This window comes from Centrocercus urophasianus, unplaced genomic scaffold (genome assembly GCF_019232065.1).
Source record: "Centrocercus urophasianus isolate 14NV4802_14NV808 unplaced genomic scaffold, USGS_Curo_1.0 seq_13, whole genome shotgun sequence".
NCBI classification, from domain to species: domain Eukaryota; kingdom Metazoa; phylum Chordata; class Aves; order Galliformes; family Phasianidae; genus Centrocercus; species Centrocercus urophasianus.
In genome coordinates, this window is record NW_024884475.1 from 54,252,933 (window position 1) to 54,270,077 (window position 17,145).

Here is a 17,145-nt window from a genome sequence, read left to right on the forward strand (position 1 = left end):
GAGAACAGTTTGTACTTTCTTTTAATTGGAGCTGTAATCAATAATGCAGCTCTGTTTGCAGATTTAGCAGATAATAGACTTTTTTTCCCTTCTCCTCTTCAGTCAAATGAAAACTGCGTGTTACTCAGGCTGCAGGTGGCAGGACCCAAACAGATGTGTTTTGCCCTTTGTTTCCTCAGGTATGTGATGGCTTTCGCAGTCAGGCTGGTTGCACTGATCTCTCCTATTTCGCCTAACATTTGTATTCTGAGAGGCTGCAGCTCTGGGCTAAGATCTGCCTTTCTGTCCTTTCTCTCACAGCGTGTAAGGTAGTGTTATGTACCTCTCTGCTCATTTCCTTTTAACTTTGTTTGATTTCAGGACAGGTCAGTGTTTGCAAGAAATCCCATCATGGCTACTTCTGCATTTGATGAGTATTACCAGCGCAGACAGAGGCACCATGGAGGAAATCCCAGCCGTGCAGAACAAATGTAAGTCCTCTGTGATGATCGTGTGAATGCGTTGTCCTGGTGATGCCCTTTTACTTCTTACCAGCACCTCAGACTCCCCTTCTGTATAAACCTCTTTTCTGCATGGTTTGTTACTGCTTCTTCCTCCCAGAGTAAAACCAACCTACATTTTTCTTGTTATCATGTTTGAGAGGGCTGTGAACCAGCTCTCCAACTTGCTCCGTGAGAACAGTTTGTTCTTTTCGCTTCTCTTCTGGGACATTAGGAAGTACTCAGTGAAGGGCTTGGGAGGCCCGGAGAGGTCAGGAAAAAGTTACCTGTGTACTAAAAGCAAGGTTTTTGTTGTCGTTGTTGGGGGAGGCGAAGGTTGTTTGTTTGTTTTTTAGTGTTTGGGCGTTATTTTTTAGCAAAGGGCTGTACTCAGTACTCGAAGGTTTCAGTGCAGCTTTAGAAACTGCGCTTCGCCGACGTCGCACCGCCACCTGGTGACTGTGTTAGGTATGGCGGCCGGGGAGCAGGCTGTGCCGCGCGCACTTCCCGCCCAGCGCCACCCACGCGCTCACACACGCCCTCACCAGCAGGGGGCGCGCGACCTTTCTCGCCGCCCGCGCCTCGCTGTGCCGTTGGATGCCAGCTGACAGAGCGAGGAGCGCAGCTAATCCAGGGCGCGCCGTGCAGGGCTTGATAATAAGGCTGAAACGGTCGTGCTTGGGGACAGTTTGACCTATTCCAATGACCTAAGCGATGGGATTGAGTGCACCGTGGGCCGAGTTTAGAGCCGACACCAAGCTGAGCAATGCAGGTGTCATGTAATACTCAGCCTAGGACTTTGCAGATCCCAACTTTTGTATGGCTGCTTTGCTTGCAAGGGTGAAGAAGTGGTCAAACCTTGGACCAAATGACAGCAATTTAACGGGACTGCAGGTAGGAATAAAGATAAATTCCCAGAACAGCTCATACCCACCACCACGTATCTCTCAGGGGAAAAACAAACAAACAAAACAAAGCACAAAACCACACACCGTGTGTTGGGGAAATAACGAGGTGAAAACAGCTCCAGAGCAGCACTGCAAATGCTGGTCTGTTACTAATGCATTTCTGTGAGCTCTCGAGAAATTTTCCTATGGGAAAAGAGTATGTTTGTTGGTTAAAACTGCTCTCTCCTGATACCAGTTTGCAAAGCATAGCATCTTAGAGCTTTGGCAGTTGCTAGACCATAAGTATTTCAGCATGGACATGGCTGGTCTGCTACTTATGGACCCCTGGTGGGAAGGTGAATTTTTGTTGCATTTTGTCTGTTTGCTTAAATTTTTACATGGAGCAGCTCTTGTATACTTGCTTCATTCCTCTGTCCATTAAGCAGCATACATCTCTATCTTTGGTTTCACCACTGCAAGATCTGGAAGAGCACACACTCAGGAGCCAGTTCTTCCGTGGATACAGCATCCCCATTTGCCATGGTAAGAGGACTTCATTGGCTCTTGGTCTGGTACCCAAAACCGACAAGTTAGCTCTGCCCCATCCAACATAATTTCACCTGCTACCTTCTTCACTAAGGTTCAGTTTAGTTTTCAAGATGTGCAGCAGTCCTGTCGCACCAGTTCTATGCATGCATTTTGATCTTGCTGTATTCCTCTTCCCCAGCAGAGATGAGTGTCTTTAATGTGTAAATTCACCTTTGAAATGTCAAGACCACTTTGCCAACTGTTAAAAGTTGTGATTAATATTTGTTAGGGCTAATAGCTAGCATGCATAATTGAGGACTTATCAGCTAACATTTACATTCCATCTTCTGTTTGCATTTTTAGGAATAATCAAATGAGACTATTACCGACAAGAAAACTGCCTGTCATTATGCTACTACAGAATAGTCACAGAACACATATTTCAAAGCCACGATTTAATAGAAATACTTTAAACCTGACAACTTATAGTGATTCAGCAAGATGAGAGAAAGACAAGGGCTCAATCTCCAAACCCTGATCACTGGGTGAGCATTTCATAAGCCTGAGCAAACAGAAGAGATCATTGCAAAGAAGTGCTTGAGTTGTTTTGCATTCCTCTCAATTAGGCAAGATAGTCCAGGCAACCTCTACCCAGGCGTTACTGACAAGGACAACAATTTGATTTCAAGAAGTACTACCTGACCGAAAGATTCTGTGATTAGGAACTCCCACTCTTTTTGGACCTGCACCTTGAAGTTTTGGGATGCAGGTGGACTTGCCAGATTCTTTCAGGGTCCAGTTCACTACAGTGTCACCACTGACTTGCTGACCATCACCCAGGTCCTTGAAGACATTCAGTGTGTACCTGAACAGTGGCAGAGAAAACAAGATTTGGCTCCAATCCTGAGCTGAGACCCAGCAAGTACACAGCCTGGAGGGAACATGAACTCATAGCAACATGCAAAGTCTGCATGCAGTCTCAGCTCTGATTTTTTTTATTATTATTTATTTTTCACCCCTTCAGCAAAAAGGAAGAGCCAACTATTGTATCTGTAGTGCAATTTCTGTTAAATAATTTAACCTCTAATTCTTCTCGCTTCATTTCGTATTCAGACATTACTAATGGACTGGAAATATAGCCTGTAAATACCCAGGTAAAATAGAAAAAATAACACTGTTTCCCCTACTTTTCCTTGTTTGAGGGGATTGCACTGGTTGTGCAAATGCAAGGTGTGGAAAATACTGCCTGGTGGATGAACTGGGAAGTACTGTAGGTTACATGATGCTTATTACTTTGCAGAAGAAACACGGGTATTAGACAGAGAGAATGGTGTTGAATTCTCTTGTTGAAGGAAATACTGGATGACTTCAGCTTAGAAGAGCTTTCTTCCCTTGGCTGGGAGTGAGTGAACTAGAAAAAGCCACAGTAAATCTTTATATCACTGGGGAGCAAATGAGAAACTGCACTACAGAAAACAGAGTATGGAAAAAGGAAGACCTTACCTTAAGAACATAATAAAGATGGTCGGGCCAGAGGAAGTCTGGGCAAGAATGAGTGACTGTGGAAGTTGCTTGTCACCATGACTAGTGGGAAGTAGAACATGCACGAAGAAGATGAGACAATAGCTGGAAATATGTAGAAACTGCTGAGACTAACCTTGAGCCACATCCTTATTTAGGGACTAACAACGATTGATGTTTAATATTCTAGTCCAATGGCAATGTTTCTCCTTATCTAGAGAATCTGCTGTTTGAATGTACGTAAGCATACAAACCTAAAGATAGGATTTAGCCTCAAATCTTCTTCACAAACATATGTTCTCAACAAACAGCAAATGCTAAAGCTAAATTTGTTTCAGAGTCTGCTTTGACACTTACCACATGACCCTTCTAGAATGTTCCAGTCATCAAACAACATATACAACCTTTGGTCATCTTCTAAGTGACCAATTTAGGAGCAATTTCAACATGAATATAAATTCGGTGGTAATGTAATTATGTGTTCAACTGTTGCCGGATGAAATGGTGGATGGTGAGAAGAAAGGAGGTTTCCATCCTTCTAACTCTCCAGGGTGAGTGCATTTTCACTTTGCAAGTGCTTTCTACTCGACATATCTGTGATATATGAGAAGCCCAAGATGTGCTGCACTTGGGTATATGGAGCTAAAAAGAAACATTCCTCACTTGTGAGATGTATGTAGCTATGAACTAAAATCTCTTTTTCTTCTGTTGTGTTATGTGCTGTTGAATACAACACTAGCTGCCTCCCCTACATTCAGCCAAGCTCCTGTCAGCAGAGCTCTCTGCTGACTTAAATTCTGAGTTGCTCTGACTTAACCTGAATTTCACTAGAAGTGTATTAGAAAAAGTGTTTTTGTCTTCTCTGAGTATCTGGAGAAATATAACACTAGCAAGAGTTGTCCTGATATCCAGAGCAGTGTAACAGGATGTGGTGTCTAACACGCAGGGCTGTACATGAGCATCAGTGCTCAAAATCTTGCCAAGAATTTAGTTTTCTAGGATAACAGTCTAATATTAGCCAACACAAAACTTGACAGTGGAAAAGAGTCAGGCAAAGCTGTTCATTCATAACAGAATGGCTTAGACCAGGTTTAGCTGGGAAGTATGTAAAAAGTAAAATAATAAAAATTTGCAGTGGCAGGTGTGTTAATTGGGAGCTAATTATCTTCTGTTATGAAGTGATACACAGATGTTCTGAGACTTACAAAAGGAAACAGAAATTCCAAAGGTAATGATGACAGCATTTTAACTTTGTTGAAAAATCTATAGGTTGAAAAATCTACTGTCTGTTTTAGTTGAGTCCATTAATTTAATTTGTGGTCTTTTCTTTTTTTTTTTTTTTTTTCCTTTTTGGAGGGCTAGGGAAGACAACAAGGTAGTACTATGTCACGATAGGCAAACATATGGGGTTTTATTTCCTTATAACATCCTGTCCCTCTCTAGCTTTCTTTTTGTTAGGCAATTAAGCTATACTCTTTTTTTTTGTCTTTGGTAGCATACAGGCATGTAAAACATTAGGGAAAAAATATAGAAAAAGTAGCGAGAAAGAAAACAGCTGTATAAAAGTAGAGGTTTGGAAGAGTTTACTGCAAAGGAAATGAGAGGGGAAAAGAAGAAAGGAAACAAAAATATCTGTAACTTTGGACAGAGCAATATTAGGCAATGTACAGCTGACAAGCTCAGGTAAACCTGCTGTTTAAGTCCAGTTACCTAGATTTCTTTGATAACTATACTGAAAAAATAAAGGCATTAGCTGATGTATAAACAACTTCTCTTATCATTGTTAGACAAAGGGTTGTAAATAAATGTTTCTTTTCATATTTTCATCCATCATCAATTCTTTCTAGGCCATTTCCAATCATTCCTTAGAAGACTGTACCGAAGTAATAAGATACCAAGAAATAAGCTTCTGTCTGTCTTTCTGTTGAAGACCATTGTGCTATGCTTCTGCAGCCCTGTCATACTCAACAACCCAACAGAAACTCTGGTGATTGATTTATGGAAGAAGGCCCTGCTAGAGCTTCTTGTATATCCCGATACAATATCTGACTCAGCTGTAGGAATTCAAAAATTAATTCTTATTGCATTCCATTGTTCCTAAGCAAGAATCAAAAGAGTAAGGGTTGTATTGGTGTTTGTTGGCCTCTTCCTGTTTGTATTATGACAGACTACTCCACAATGAGGTCACTCAAGGCATCTTTGGCTGTATTTTTTTCTAAATGCCTGAACTCATGTATTTGGAATACCGGCTCTGACAGTGATAAAAAGCAAACGCTATATGACTCAAATTTAAAAACAAACTCTGCTACGGACTCAGTCTTTACTTAGATTTTCTGCATATCATGCCTCTGTGGTTTGTGGTATGTGCTTGGGTTTAGGCTATGCACTCACTGCTATGTTATAGTTGCATCAACAGGAGATCTAGGGGGGGTGTTTATCATTGCTTGAAAAACAGGAAAGCATGAGGAGATTGCTTGACATTTTCCTCTCCAGTGTATTTTGATTAAGCAATGATTGTTACAATGGTTCTTCTGACCTTAAAATGGATTAAAACTGGAATGGAACGAAGTTTAAACAAAAAGTAAAATGAGTTTTTAACTTCTCTTCAGATAGATACCAAGAATACTTAAAATGTTTGAGCCAGGGACTTACGGTTTTGTTTAGCAGGTTAAATACATCTTAAGAAAACTGTATTCCCGAGAAAGAGGTATGTAACAAATGTGAAAATAAAAAAAGTGCAATTTACGTTTTGAACTGATGCAAGGAAAGATTAATTGTATTTCAGTGGCTGAAACTGTATTTTTGTAATTGTAATACAATTGAATTGTATTTTAGTAGGTCTGAACAGTAGGTCTTGAATCAAAGTTGATCTCTAGATGAATCTCGCAACCCAGCATTATATATCATGGGTATCTGATCATTACCAAAATATGTGTCTTGGACAAACCACCTCATTAGCTAGAGGTGTAGCTTAGATAAAGCATTATGAGAGTGTATTAACCTTTCCTTGTTTAGAAGCATAGTGTCAGGACCTACTGGTACACAAACTTCCTTGGTTCCTTCTTGAGCCCTGGCCAGCTTGAGGTGGAATACAAATAGACAGTGAAACCAGCTGTTTCCACCTAATTGTCATGTGAACTTTTTTATTCAACAATATAAAAGCTGGACCCTCTTGCAGTGAAGTTGGATATCTCAACTGAGGCTCCCCAGAAACTGTGGGATCTGGTGGGTGATGGTAAAGTATTAGGGCAATTGGGTTGTATCTTTCTTAATCACTGTTATTATCCTCGTGTAGTAATGGTTAGGTGACTTGTTCTGTATTATCATTCGTAGCCCTTCAGACAGTATTAATTTAACACCATTATTTTCTGTAAATATGCTATTTTCCTCCACAGTGATTATGCAGAGTTCACCAGAGAACGCACAGATGATCTAAATATGCCTCTCTTATTCAGTGTGTTGTCCCACCACAAAGGTGCTATCTGAGTATAGATGGAGAAGTGTGTATTTTCCTTACTATATGTGTTCAGCTTCTGTAGTTTTCCAGAAGACCTGGTAACTTCCTTTGCTTAACATGCATTTAAATATATGCCAATCAGAGCAAGGATAGCCATACAACCATCGTCCCCTTAGAATATTACTGCTTTTGGACTAGATGACCTTTAAAGATCCCTTCCAACTCAAAAGATTCTAGAACAAATTCTGCTTTTAGAAACAAGGGAGAACATTCCTTACTTGAAATTTTTGTTTTGTAGGAGATTAGCCTTGAAAACTTCAAAAATATGGAAAAGATCAGGCTGGTGCCACCAAGCATTCACTCTGATCTGCTTGGATATAACATTTAGGTTTTCTTTCAGTTGTATTTGTCTGCTTATTCTTTTTATGTATTAAAATGTAGCAGTAATATTATAATATTTATTTTAGTAGAAAGGATAAAACCTTGCAGTTGGGGGATATTAAAAAGGTTATTAGAAGATTGTAAAACAACAATAAAGTAACAATAGATGCTGCTTAGGCAGATACTGATCATGCTAAGGAAATTAGGGCAGTCTTGTGGAGAGAAAAAGATAATAAATGGGCCAGTGGAGAGAATGGGATAAGCACAGTTTGCATCGGAGTTCATAAAGGTTACAGAAACATCTGGTCTGGCCTATAGAAATAAACAGGCATAGAAACTAGATTAAGATGATGCCGTAAACATGAAAAAAAAAGACAGCAAAATGGGATCTTCTTCCCAGAGATCAAGACATCAAAGATTTTTAGTTTTTATGTTAAAGAAACACTAGATTGAAGGGCCACAGAATAACAAATGAATCACTTTTTTTGGAGAAAGATGTCTTTTAAAAAAGAGTTGTGCAAATATTACATTCTGTCATCCGACCTCAGAATACACAGACTTCTGAAAATGACAAAGAAAAATATAGATATTGTGTAGTTTTAAATGGCAGGCTAAGCAAACTAACCTCTAGGTCAGTAAGAATTATTATTATTATTTTGAGACAAGAAAGTAGAACAGTTTTCATCTAATTACACTTAAGCAGAGTATTTGATTAGGTACCAGCAGAGAAATTACTATTCCAACTGAAGAAGACAATATTTAATAGAAAAAAAAAAAATACGAAGTGGGTAAGATAAGAAGTTGCTCAAAGGTCATACAGTATTAGGCAGTCAGGAGACAGCTGACTGGAGGAGGTAACAAGGCTTGGGTATAACCTTTCTACTTACAGAGAAGTGGAGAACACATTGTTGTGTGACTGGAAAAGCTCTGCATCTACAACAGCGATGCTATGACTGGCCACACATATGAGCTTCAGAAGAATCATACAGCTCAGCACAGTTTGCTGACTGAGTGGAGAGTGAATCCCACGCTGAGCCACAAATTGCAGAAGCAGCTCAGAGCCATCTTTTGAGCTTCACTGAGAAGCTGAGGAGACAGCTGAGGTGGAGGCAACGCTGAAATAGAATAGGCTATTAACTGTCATCAGAACAACAGAATGAACACACTTTTAGGGCCCCAAATCCAGCAGATAAAAGGAGCTCTGATTGAGCTGCTATTATTAGCATCTTTGTAAAACTTCTGTTCCTTCACAAAATAAAACATGGATCTTTCTGTATGTTGTCTTTTTTTTTTTTCCTCCACACATCACAACAAAGTATGATGCTAGTTTGACAGGGAAGAGATTTCTATTGATCCCTTTGCTTGGCTGAATGACGTTATCCTAGTGAATGGCAAATAAACAGGACATAACAAAAGATTTGTAATGCTCCTGATACTCAGGAGAAATGAGAAAAGTCAGACTATTAATTCTATCAAAATGACAGCTCTTACTTCTATTCTAATAATCTGTATAAACTCCATATAATCACAACAGTGCATTGATTAGCTCACTGAAATGTAATCTGATTAGTGGTTCACAAGGTTACATTTAATCTAACTGATCATGCTGGTGCACAGCATCTTTAAGTTGCTGGTTCTGTATTATTGCTCATAATGAACTGTCTATTAAAATTCACTATTAAAATGTAAAATGATTACCTCATTCTGGTGCTTTCTATTTTTCTGCACACCTTGATCCTTTTTCCTGTATTTGAAATCATTTGTAAATCCTGTATTGTTAACAAGGTACATGTAGCATGTGTTTTATGTGTCATCATGTATTTGCAGTCTTCACATGTTGTTTTCTTTCTTTTTTGCTAATTTTGAGAAGACTTTCTTCCTAACTAATACTGGCATACCCTGTTTTTGCACTTTCACACTGTTGGTAATCTCCTTGGTGAAAAGTGCCCAACTTGATTAGTAGCTCCACAGCTCTATTTACTGGAGCAAATTACAGCTCCAAGACAGGCTTCACAGCAGTTTCAGTTTATTTCTGTAACTGATTAGTTCTTCTATTAATCCCTGTTAAGATAAGTAATTGTTTATAGAGAGCAGCTATAATAGCAATGCTAAGGTTTTCACTCTGTTTTTGTTTGTGTATTGAAAGTCATTCAGCTGTGAAAGCTTATACTTCCATCTGGGGACTTGTGCAAGGGAAAAGGAAGGTCACCCTTTGCAAATGTACAACAAAAACACTGTATGCAGTAATTGTTGTTTTGTTAGAAGAGTTGAATCCGGGACAATGGATCTATGGCTGGTCAGGAAAAAGGAAACGAAACAAAGAAACAATTTCAGCCTCATTGTAAGGATGATGCAGCCCTACTGAAGCCACTGCAGTCACACCAGAGCTGAATTGGTCTATGATGACTTTAAAGAGACAATCTGTATCTAGAAAAGTGTATCTGTATCTGGAAAAGTGTTCAATGTATTCATTAGAAGATTCATTAGCTGAACGAGCTTTTATCTATCCCACCAGTGGTTAATGTCTCAGAAAGCTGGGAGGGTGAAAAGCTTATTTTTCTGCTGTCCTCCTCACTATCTGTCCATTTCACTTTCATGTATCATAGAAGGAAACATTTTTACCTTATCCAGAAGAAGCTCAGCTTCTCTGTTGGGAGGATCAGTGCTATAAATCTGGAGCCCTGCAGTGGAGATCAGAGATGCTGGTATATATTTTCCAGGTGTTTGTTGCCCAAGTGTTTATAGTCATGTTTTCTGTGGCAATTCCTGGAGTTCCTCTAGATATATCTGACTTTTTTTCCCTCTGTCAAGTTGAACGTGACCATGAAGCTAAGGAGCATTACATTTGTTGATAAAATGGTATAAATGTAGAAGTGGACCTAAAAAAATAAAACTGCTTGTTTATGTCATAGCTAAAACATAGGCCTTATTAGACAACATATCTCTTGTGAGCCACCTCAGGCTATTTTTACCTTTAATTTGTAGGCATCATGTTGATGGGAATGAGAGGCCAGACCCAGCTGATGTTTGTGGAATGCCTTGCTTGGCTGGTGTGGGGCTATGCTGGAAGGGCCATGTCACATCCAGACAGTCTGTTATGAAAGGTGAGAGTGTAAAAACACTCCCCAGAGGGAGAAACATTCAGTTGTTGGTATTTTGTGTACAACAATAGAAAAGGATGCATGGCAGGAGAGTAATATCTATTTTTCCTCATCTGCTCCATATGAATTTTTCTTAAATTACAGTAATCAGCCTTCTTTAGCAGTTCTATCTAGTTCTATCTAAATTTTGTTTTTGTAGCTCTGCAGTGAAAATACTGTCTTTCCCTATGAGTGAGAAGACTTTTAGATCAAATACAGTAGTATGATATTAGCTTAAAAGCTGCCTTTGAGGTCAGTGTTTCATGATAACCTTCCTGACCCAGAGATTCTCCCTGTCCTTGGGACAGCTTTAGATGGAAGTGAGCAGCACAGAGGCTGGAAGAAAAAGCTTCTGCTGCACTATTTACAGGGGCATGTAGCCAGAATAATAATAGGATTAGTCTGGTTGAATGAAAAATTAAACGTAGCTCTCAGATGTTGGGTCAGGCATTTAACTGGCACCATCCTTCTAGACAGTAGTCCACAGTTCTTTCTCCTATTCTGTGCTGAAAAGTTTCCTCACTCTTCCACACTGAATTACGCCCTTCCAGATTAACTCGTCTTTGTTTTACCAGTTGCCCTGACTGACAAGATGGATGGATGTTTTCAGAGTGGAAGAAACCTTACATGTTTTCATCCCTCTTCCTATGCATTCTTGAAAACTGCCTTGAAAACCATGACTCTATGTGGCATACTACTGCCATCTCTGGAAATCAGCTCACTCAACATCCAGCATCATGCTAAGTCCCAAGCATGCCACTGGTAAATCAAAAGGACAGCAGTGTTTATGACCTGACTACAACTCACATATTCTCTTTGCAAACATGCTCCATGAGGAGTGTAGGCAGAAATATACTTCCATTTTCATTTGCTGACTTGTGACAGCCTCAGCACTGAAATGCTGTGCACCTGCATATCCTCCTGGGGGTGAATGTGTGCTCCACACATCGTGCCATTCCACACACCTCTTAGTGCATCTCCACATTAACAGTCTAAATGAGCTGGAGAAAGTCTGCTTGCAGCAAGCATGCACGTCTCGCCATGTTGATTAAACGCCTGCTTTTTATTCATGGCTCCTTCCTCTCTGATAAACATCAGAAACAGCCTAATTATACATTCCTCACTGTTCAACTTGTGTTCGTTAATAGTATCTGTGCATATCTTCACATCACCCCTCAGAGATTTAGAGTTGGATTTTCAAAGGTTTTTAAGCAACTTGCTCACAATCATTTGAATGAACTACGACAAGGATTTTCTCCACAAATTCTTCTTTTCACCAAAGCAGGTAGCTTGGAAAAACATTACACAAATCACCTGAGTATGAGGCAGAGAACAAAAAGTGCAATTGGCTGAAGGCTTTCTAGGGGTCTTGGTGTGAACATAGATATTGCTGAAATTCAAGCATGTCCTTTGTAGTCTCTGAAAGGTCTCTAATGTCTGGCTTTCGTTTGGGGAGGAGCTACTCTTCAGCCGTGTGTCAGCAGAGGGAAGTGTTTCTATCAAATTTAACTCACCTCTCTTATCACCTTTATTGGCTGACCTTTTATTTTTTGTATTGTGTAATGATGATTTGTAGCTCTTGTATTTTACATGTAGTCATGAGGTCTCCTATTCCTCATTTCCTTCCTTCCATCTTCAGATTACACTCAGGCAAGGTTTAATCTCTGAGAGGTGTTTTAGAGCTGAAAAACAGAAAAGCAGAATCTCCATAACCAGATTTCAGTTTAGTTAAATTTATTCTGCTGGATGTCCTCATATCTGTGTGTATTAATCCCAGCACATCTGTAAATAACTATGAGGGAAAAGGTATTTTATATATTGTTATTGAACAGATCACTCAAGCAGTCACAGAATTATTTTGTTTTTCCAGTAATGTTAATTCACTTTGCTCATATTTTTAAGGCTCTGACTACAAAACACCGTGAGAACACAATATTGAATTATTTTAATTTCTAAAGTATTTAGGTATTTAACTCAGGAAATGCAGTGTTTCTAATGTAAATAAGAGGTAGGCTTGTGAGTGACTGAATATCTTTAGAGAATGTGGAATAATTGATTGGTCAGTCATTCCTGAGAAGCATAAAGGCATTCCCCAGAATGATAAAATATTGAACCATTTCCAGAACTGGGAAAATGCATCCATGCAAAGCCCGGAGCATTTCTCTTTGTCAAATATCAGTGGAGGAAACATCAGTTGCTAGTGAAAACATTTTGCTTCAGAAGAAACCAATTCAGAGTGTTCATTCAGAACATAAAGCATAAGGAAGATAATAGCATGTATGTTGTCAAATCCACAATCTGTTTGGCTTCCTATGCTTTGAATGCCAGATAATAACCAGACATTTGTGTGGAAGAGGACTAGACGAGCTTTGTGTCTAATACACGCTCTGTGGATACGTGACCGGGAGAGAAATTATGGCTTTTCTCTCGTGTGTCTGTCGTTATGATGGATTTCCTCAGCAAAAAAAATGAGGGTCATGTGCTCAGCTGCTGCAATGCTCCTTTGCCAGCCCAGGGAGTTTTTCCTGTGCTGTTACTAGGTAGTTTTATATGTTCTGTTATACTGGAAATACGCTCCATGAAAGGAAATCAGTGTCACCAAAAGATAAAAATTGACATTGTAGTCTACTGGAAGTCCTGCTACTAGGCAGGAACAAAAACTAATGTGTATTATTTGTGATACCTTCACGAACTGGGAACAGCCAAGATCATCTAATATCCTGGAATAGTAAATATAGCAGGAATCTCCAGAATTGCCATTTACAGTGTATCCCATGATCTGAGAATATAATTTCATGATTTTTTCAGGTAGTCATGAAACATTTGGATTATTTTCTAACTTTTCAGAAAGTCCCTTGACTAACAACAGGGCTTTCTATTCAAAGTGATTTAATTTACATAGGATAACCACTGTTAATGCTTAGAATGGGTATGCGTAACAAATTTAACTCCAGTCTAAATACCACCATTCGATCTCTCTGCAAGTATATTCACGCAATGGAGCTGTCAAAAATAGGACCAAGGAAAGATTTTAATGAATGCTTCACCCACTGGATGGCTTTCTGCTTACTAGTAGAAGTAATCCCTTACAGATGCAATCACGGAAATGACTTCTGTTGTGACAAGATGTAGAGCAGAATCAGGTAGATATAAAGAGGGAAGAAGGACACAGAAATGGGAGGAAAAAAGGAATAGAAGAGGGACAAAGTTGTGGCTATAGAGAGGCTGCTCAGAGCCCTTGGTGAGGACTGTAATAGTCAATACTTATATTGACCCTATACAAATACAAATACAAATACGGGTGTTTAGAAAGGGGAAGATGTTAGATTCAAGTGACGCTAAAGAAAAACTAGAATTTAACAGAATCCTCAATATGGATGGGAGGAGATGAAAAGTATTAAGTTAGAAATACAGATCTCAAGATTTTCTGTGTAGGGGAATAAAAAGAAATCCAGATACAGAAGAGAATAAGGCAGAGAGATTTTTGTAATAATGAGGGTGTGCATGTGTGTTATAAGCTGGAGTGGATAATGTGCTAAAGCATTTTGCTTGGTATAAGCTTTGTTTCATGTTTTACACTCAGTGAAATCTAAGATGGAGACAGGAGTTCCTGGAGCTACCAGGATGGTCATACCAGCTAACTGCAAAAATTTCAGCCCCTTTCATGCAATGATATTGCAGATTTTGTGATGTATCCCTGCAAGAGAAAACACAAGTTCTTAGGCATTGTCCCTAACTAGTGGGTTCAGATATTACATCTTCCCATCTTCTTATCTATTACTGATCTCTAAGATATTTAATACATTCAATACACGTTTCAAGTGATTTTTATTTTGCAAAGCTCTTTTCTTTATGGTCAGATACGCTCTCTGTAAAACTGGAAATGATTTAAAGTTTATCTGTCAATAAAAATCTCACCATGTGTTTCTGATCTCTTATTCAATTCATGTGATGCTTGCCAATGAACAATCTGCACCTGTCAGTTGTTACAACTGTTAAAGGAAAACTTGCTAATGAGTAACACAGAAGTGTGCAGTTGATAGGGGTGCTGTTCTGTAGTTAAATGTAATTTTGTAGAACAATCAATTCCGGTCATCCTTTGATGTTTTACATTCAGTATTCTCAGAGTTGAATGGCTAAAACCTTAAAATTCAAGTAATAAACAATATTATGGCTACTACTTTATAATTCATACAGTTGTTGTGAGCTACAGTAGCTGTTCAGATAGCATTTCCAACCAAAAGGTTGGATGATATTTAACTTAAAAAGGGGGATTGAAAAAAGAGTCAGAGTTTACAGATTTGTAAAATGATGGTTTATTTTTTTAAAAAAGTGCATTGCTGTTATTTGTTTCTTTCCTATTCTTCATAAATTTAATAAACATCTCAACTGTTCTGCAAATCCTTTGTGCCACTCTAGCCAAGCAAACGTGACACCTGTCAGAAAGATCTAGCAACAAGGATGCATTTTCACAGTTGACTAGTTTGCTCATGGAATCACATCAGAGCAAAGGCCTCTATGACATTAATTAGATTTTAAATAGCACTTGCCAGAACACCTGGAAGCTGACCTGTAAATTTGTATAGTTTGAGTTGAGGCAACAAGTTTTTAGTGCAGAAATACTTGGATGTAAGAGTCATCGTCCAGGGAAGGAGATGGGCTCCTGTCAAACTAAAGCTTTTTGGAAGGAAGTCTTTTCAGGCTGGCATTTGTACATGCTTTTGGTCTCAGTGGTATTAAAGGCTCAGACCGAGACCTCTGCAAGAGTGCTGACTCAGCAGATTTGCCTCGGTGTAAAGAGCAGCCACGCTCTTTGTACTGCACTGCTTGGAATTTTCCCTCAAGGAAAGCTAGAGAAGCAGGGTAAAGAAAGGAAGTTTGTTTGCCTTTGCTAAAACTGGTTATTTGATCTCTTCCTGAAGAGATTCAAATCCCCATTACCAGGAGGTCTATAACATGATAATAATGTTTGTTAAGTATAAAAGCTATGATAAGGACACACAAGAAGGAGAAAAGTAAGCAATTGGTGAGACTAAAGGAGAGGAGTTAAAGTAAATAGAGGTAAATACAAGGAAAACAAAATATCAGTGGCATCACAAGATAAAAAAAAAAAAAACAAACCAATCCAGTAATGAAATACAGACTTAGAGATAGGTGTCTGAAATGTAAGCTGTGAGAGAAGATGTTAGGACTGATTGATTCAGTTGTTATGATAGGAGGAAATTATCTATTCATACAATCCCTTCTGACTTTCCCCTCATTTCTGCCGATGAGGATATTTTCTCACTGGGGCAGGCAGGCTTTATTCCAAGATTTGTTTGCATGCTATAAAAGTATCAGCAACTTTTTTTCCATGCTAATTATGCTCTGTTGAAAGACTTGCACTGCACTGCATATATGGGTGAAAGCCTGGATAATGATTCGTATCACACAGCTGACTAAAAACAGGGATAAAGCCAAGCAGTTTTTGAGATGTTGGTGAGATTTCTGTCATGATTAATTCCATTTTTTTCCAGGCAAAATGTCTGACTTCATAATTTCCTCAGCTGATCCTGTGCAAAGCCAGCACTGTCTCCAGGAGGGTCTGCATCTTCATTTTATTGAAAATATTAATGAGTTACATTCCTTTTTGGCTCACAGTTTCTCAGCTGAATCCTCCCTCAAGCATGTATGAAAGTTTAAAAAAAAAAAAACAACAAGAAATTTCCTAATAACAATAGCCAAAGGAAAATACAGGTAAAAGATTAATGAATAACAGTGGTATGTGGCAATATATACTGATGACCTGCTGTCTCCAAAATAAATAATCCTTATCTGCCAGAGTTCCTGGAAGTATTCCAGTTTATCTGCTCTTCCTGGCAGAAGCACTTCCTACAGCAGGTCTTAATGCAAGAGTGAAGCAGCTCTGGTACATTTCTCATTATCTTTCCACGGGAGCCCTGGTCTTTAGAAGGATAATATACACATGCAGAAGATCATTCAAAGAAGATGTATAATTCTTAATCAAAAGAAAGAAGGGATCAATTTTGCACAATAAGGAAAAGTCCCTGGGCTGAGATGAAGCTGTCCCATTTTAAAAGGATCAGAGACGATGTAGCTTGTGCCCAAAATTGAGAGGTAATATGTGTTTCTACAGCAGTTTTGATTAATTATTATAGCTTGATATGTAGACTAGATTGAGTACCCAGCATGGTATAGCAGAATATCTTTTCTGTTTACTCTTAACAAGAGAGAGGCAAATGCCTTTAATATCACGATAAAACATGGCAGGAACAAGGTTTTCTTAAGATCACCATATGTTAATTAGAGTGGATTCAGATTATTTTCATTTCTCATATCTCAGTATCTTAAAATAAAATTTTACTGTCTGAGGAAGCTACTGCTAGGGATGTTTAAGTCAGAGGAAGACATATGGACAACCAAACAATAAGATTTACAGTGGGGAAAGAAAAACAATAGCAAAAGGTTTATATTTGGGAAGGGCATCTGGGGAAAGATCTTAAACATGTTCAAATATCATCAGTAATAGAGTAAAGTATGGAAAACTGGAGATGAATTATATGCCTTTCTTTTGAAATAAGCAAAATATGGCTTATCAGAATGCCTTTTCAGAAACTTTTCAGGATTTAGTAATAACTGTATAATTCTTTTGTGGCATTACTTTCTCTCAGCATTCAGAAACACACACAGTGAGTTAAACTACTGTGCGCTTGCGCTGGTGGGATCACCATCTTCTGCAATAAAGTACCCAG